The sequence below is a fragment of the Gambusia affinis genome, linkage group LG10 (genome assembly GCF_019740435.1).
Source record: "Gambusia affinis linkage group LG10, SWU_Gaff_1.0, whole genome shotgun sequence".
Classification (NCBI taxonomy): Eukaryota; Metazoa; Chordata; class Actinopteri; order Cyprinodontiformes; family Poeciliidae; genus Gambusia; species Gambusia affinis.
In genome coordinates this window covers 24,224,968-24,230,967 of record NC_057877.1, presented here as the reverse complement: position 1 = coordinate 24,230,967, position 6,000 = coordinate 24,224,968, and positions in this window count along the sequence as shown.

Here is a 6,000-nt window from a genome sequence, read left to right as displayed (position 1 = left end):
GAAGTTCTTGGTTCCAAGAATGACTGAAAAGGAAAACTCCACTTAGGCCTGGGTCAGAACAGAGGAAAGTTACAGAAATGTCTTCTGTTTTGCAGACTAAGCTCAGAAATTTTGGCATGCATGATGCATGCAGTCCAAAGGCAGTTTACCTTATCGAAGAGTTTATGTTGCTAATCCTTCATGCTAATTAACAATTTTGTCATGAAGAAAATGTTTGATTTACTCTTTAGAAATTAGGCTTTAAATACTGTAAAACACAGACATAAATGCTGCATTTATTTAGGGGATAATGATGCATTTAAACTATTTTTCCAAGGTATAAATAGGGGGGAAAAAAGCTTTTCTGAGAATCATTAAGATCCTTTCGTTGGAACGGCAGGTTCTAGTCTATTATACTATTATACTAATAAACCATAGTAATTATATTAATATTTATAGTTTGTTGTTTTAAGATAGATATTCTCTAATGCAAAAAGAAAAAATATGGATTCAGGGTAAAATATATACTTGCACCCTCAGAAATATTTAGTTAAAAGTTTCTTCGCATCATGCACCTCGACCACAGACTTTTCGTCATCATCAAGGTCATTGTATTAGTCTGGTTGAACATTAAATCACTCTTCTTTTCAGGATTTTTTTTTCATTTTAAAAATCTGTTTTCTTGCTGCAGGCTTTTCTTTTAAACAAAGTCTATCCATTTTCAACAGGATTGTTGGAGAGGCAATCCCACAAACATAATTTTGACCTGTTTAGGGTTAGGGTTAGGGACACAGAACACAACTTGGTGTTCAGACAGATCACTGATGTCAAAATCACACAGAAAATGAACTTTCCTTCTTCACCTCAACCCCGTTGACAGTTGTTGTTCTAAACTTTAAAGCTTCCAGGGAATGCAACCAAATTAAATGAAGCCTTCCAGTTCTGACAAGAAAAAGTCGTCTTGTTTCGCTTGCTCAGGGAATTATTTTCTGAAAACTTCTGGGAGGGGGTGTGGAGGTTACAGTTACTGACTGACAAGATGAAATCAAGTTATATATCCTTTGGGTGGTAAAACTAACATGAAATATATTTACAGTGACATGACAAAAAGTTAATGATTAATTAAGATGCATCGTATGATGATCAGCAGCAGCTTGTGGTGATATTTGAAGAGAGGGCCAACAGATTAAATATATATAGATTGTTTTCCAGCAACAGAAACACGCAGTTTGAAATAAAGAAAATCTGCTAGAAGTTGACATTATGTCCCTTTTCAGCTCAATGACAGTCTTAAAACAAACTATCTCTGTCAGTTGTCCAACTTAATTCCCAGGGATCAACTGTATTTTTTTTCATTTCATTTTTTTTTTCCAAAAAGCTTTCCATAACTGCATCACACTCCATGAAACAATCACACTGTTAAAAAAAATAAAACAAGACATACAATATATTTTTTAAATGAGGACTACCTTATTCAAAGAGAACAGCACCCCGATTCATCATCAATGATGTATATTCATCAGACCCAGGTAATGATAGATGCCAAAAACCCTGTAGTTTAGCACACTAGTGTGGAGGAATGGCCTCCATGCTACATGTAAAACAAAGAGGTGAAACACTGGAATTATGTTTATGTAACTTACATAAGATAAACTAATGCTGATGCAAAAAGCTGAATGGTAGTCTAAATTTAGCCTCTGTATTACGGTTTGTTTTGTACTGAGGGTTCTGACGCTTGGATTTTGAGAAACGATCATTTGCTGGAGGTGTGGACTCGGTATAAGTTTTACTTTTGACCCAGTTGCTAACATTCGTCTGTGACATACGATCTGTACTGGTTTGATGCTATGCAGCTTATCGGAAATAACCTGCACTAAAAACAGCCAGCGAAGACAGAAGTTACAAACGGAACAAGGCGGCTGGTAATGATATTTCAATATTTGGAACATGAACTGAACAGCTGCGTTTACTTCCTCTGCTGCCATTCCTAAAACTACAGGCGGACTACAGTTCTAAAAAGTGCAGAAAACTAAAATTATTATTCACATCTTCTCTTTCTGTTCGCTGATTAACCTGGTTGAAATTCTACTTCACTGGGAGAAATTCCAGATGGAACAGTGAAGAGAGATGAGAATCAAGCGGATTTGTGTTGGAAGCCAGTGACCAAGCTCACCTAAATCTAGCATTTAAGATAGAGGTGAGCCCCTGTCTGCACAAGTTTCTCCATAGCTGCTTTTCAGGTCCTTCTCCCATTGAACCATCCAAATCAGGCGTTGGCAGCATTAACATAAGGGCTGTACACACCTTTGAGACAGTTTCAGATAACTGCTACTTGACATAGATACCTGATAGGAGATCTTTATTCATTAAACTATACTTCTTTTTTAACTGGCAATCTCTGTTTTAAAAAAAATGTAAGAAATGTGAAGAAAATGATTAAGAAATAACTAAAAATGCACATTCATGTCAGTGTTGCGTAGATGTAAACTTATGACTGAGTTGCACCTGCCCTCAGTCCTTGATTGTTATCTCATTGTCGCATCTGAAGCTTGAATAAACTTCCGTGGAACATAATGGCATTGTTGACAAATGACTTATGCCTTTCGCCCAGGTTTCCATTTTCAAGTGCGTGATCAATAGAAACAGGAATAGGTGGTGCTTTTTTTAGCTCTCCAACCGTATCCAAGGAATGTACACGATCCAGTTACCTGAGGTGTATAAGAAAAACAAATGGCGTATTTAACTGACCTAAAACACAGCATGTGGGAGAAATGGAGAGAAAGATATGTACATGTAAATCTTCCAGGCTTACATTCATAACATAGTAATGTGTGCTATTTACATTCCACACCTTTACGTCATGTTTCTTTTCTGCCTCTCTGTCCTTTGTGAGAAACACTTTGATGTAAAGAAACATTACAGCAAAAACTATAAAAGGCATGTTTGAAATGCCACATTTCCAATTACACATACAAAGGATATCCTGCAAGAAATATTTATTAGTCATAGAAGCATGCATTACACCAGCTACTACTTGTATTAGTAGTAACTGATACTACAATATTTAAAAATATTTAAGAATATTAAATAATATGTTTAATATTCTTAAATGTTTAAGAACAACTTAAACATTTTAAAGGTAACAGATCTTTTTTTATTCTCACCTGATGTTTTCTGTAGACTCTGTTAAGGTGGAACCTGCTGGCAGACGTAAATCTATATTTATAAACTAAACAGGTACACAGTGGTGTTAGTGCGTCATAAAGAACGCACAAATGTGAAGTTCAGTCAGTGAACCTGAGCAAAACTCGCTGATCTCATTGCAAGAAGAGATTATTTTATTGTCCTAAATTATCTCAAAAGTCATTTTTTAACAAATCTTTGATCTACTGAGACTTATTTACAGTTTTTACCCTTCCTGCCTTTGTTTTAATTAATTATTTTAAGACCAAAGGTGACATAAGGTCATGGAAAGATGCTGCAAAAACCGTTTTCTAACATTTTAGATAAAAGACAAAACAGTTACAATATTGACATTTTAAATAATATTTAGTATCTTATGTTAGCAATTACCAATGTTGTGTGTAGACTCAAGAATGTGTAAAACTGTTTGGACTGGCTCCTGTCCGGACAGAAAGCTGTTTTTATTATCATTATATAAAGATTGTTTGAAATTCTGTCAGTAATAAATATATTGTTTTTGTCGTGTAATTGGAAAAAGAGCAAAGACACAGAGAAATACCTATAGACTCACTGGATTGATGCTAACAAGCGTGTCATTGAATTAAATGCTAGTAAAATGGAGGCAAACCGCAGTCTGTACTGTTAGCTGTGTAGTCTGTACACAGTTAGCTTAACTACATAGTTACGTAGCTAACTGTGTAGCTAGCTGATACACAGTTAGCTAACTGTGTAGCTAGCTGATACACAGTCAGCTAACTGTGTAGCTAGCTGATACAAAGTTAGCTAACTGTGTAGCTAGCTGATACAAAGTTAGCTAACTGTGTAGCTAACTGAACTGTGACAGTGCAACAGTTAGCTAAAGTTAGTTGACAGTTAGTTGACAGTGTAGCTAACTGTTGCACTGTCACAGTTGTCAACTGTCAACTGCAACAGTTGCAGATGGTTGACAGTGAAAATATGGATGTGTACTTTTTGATTTGAGTGGGGTAACATTTATTTTTTACTGCTAAAAACAATTTTAAAAACGAAATATGATTCATTGTGTAATCGACAAGGCCCCAGATTTTTTCTATTTCTTTGAACAAAGAAAAAAACAACAAAAAACTATTTTGCGGGGCCCCCCTGTCGGTCCAGGGACCTTGGAATTGTCCTAACTTCCCCCCCCTAAACGCCGCCCCTGACCACTGCTAATCTTAGCCACAGTATCCTTACAAACGTAAATGTAGATCTCAGTGAGATTCTCCTGGTAGAATAAAGGTGAAATAATAAAATTTATAATGAGTGTCAGTTAGTGAAGTAAATTAAAAATGATTGCACTTGAGGATTTTGTCTCTTTTTCTTTCTTCCTTCCTCCCAAAGCCAACGAGTTGCGTGTAAGCTAATCAGGTTTCCTTAATTGTCCTCAGGTGTGTGTGGGTGTGTATATGTGTGTATTGGCCTCTGAGCAACTAGTGACCAGTTCAGGGTCCATTTTATCCTGCTGATCACTGTAGACAGGACTTTAAATTGGATTAACCAGGCAAAAAAGTTGCAATAATTCTGTTGTAATAGAATAAAAATGATTCATAACAAAGATGAGGAGAAACTGATACTGTAAAATATATGGACTTCATTACTAATAATGATAATTAAGTATTATTAACCTTTTCTTAATCAAATTAAATATGTGGAATCTCATTGCATACATCAGTAGCATGTTATTAGACTGGCACCTAAATTGGTTGATAAAACTGTTTTTTCTTAAAGGTGAGAACAATTAACTAAAGATGAAAAAAATTGTAGAAGCTGTTAATTGTTAAATAAAGAGTTAATGTTTTATGTAACCAAGAAACACAAATCCTAAAAGTAAAAGACTGACCTCTAGTGTTTTAGGTTTTAAAAGACCAAAAATTTCACAAACAGGGCTATCTGCAAAAAATAAGACAATTAAATACAACCACCAGCATTCTGCTTGTTTAATAAAAACCCCCAAACCTGCTCACCATCAAATATTTTATCCCCCTTACTGTATATAACTACATTTGACTGTTAATTTTTTAATTTATTTTTGATTAATGATTATATCATAATTTTCACAACTTTTACATCTCAGTTTTACTTACGCTTGTAGGTCATGATACTTAAGTTTCTTTCAGCGTCCCAAATACAGAAATATGTGTAAAGAGCTGAATGTCAGTCTGTAAGTGTCACTGCTGAGAATGAAAACAAATATAAGCAAAAATTTAAAGTTTTCACTCTCATTTCTGTCTGATCAGCATTGCTATTCTGTTGCACACAGACGTTTGAACACCCTTTCCTCCCAATACCAGGATGAATTATTTTAGTGAACATAGCACTTGCAAAATGTTGATGCAGGGAGTAGAGTTTTACCCTTAAGGCTTAAATTGCACTGCTGATGCTGCAGCTCATTATCGTGGGTAAACATGCAAGAGAAACATTTGGTAAGAGCGGTTTCAGATTTCATATAATGAAGGGATCTTTGGACATCTGCAGAGGTTTTGTGCTGATAGTTGACATTTAAAAGGCAAGAACTAATCTGCTGGACAATAATACATTTTATCACCCGGGAAACTTTATGCTTATAAACTACCTCTGTGATCTGACTGCTGATTCCTCTAAAATTATTTTGTTTCACAGGAGCAATAAATCTATTGTTTCTTCTTTCACAGATCTTTGTGTCTCTGTTGTGATCTGTGGTTTTGAGTTCTCTCTGTGTTTATTTTGAGTTTTTCTGGGTTTCTGAGTCTCCGTGTTGTCCTGTCTTCCCTTGATTGTTTCCCAGGTGTGTCTCATTTCCTTGATTACCCTCTGTGTATTTAGTGTCACCTGTGTCTTTGT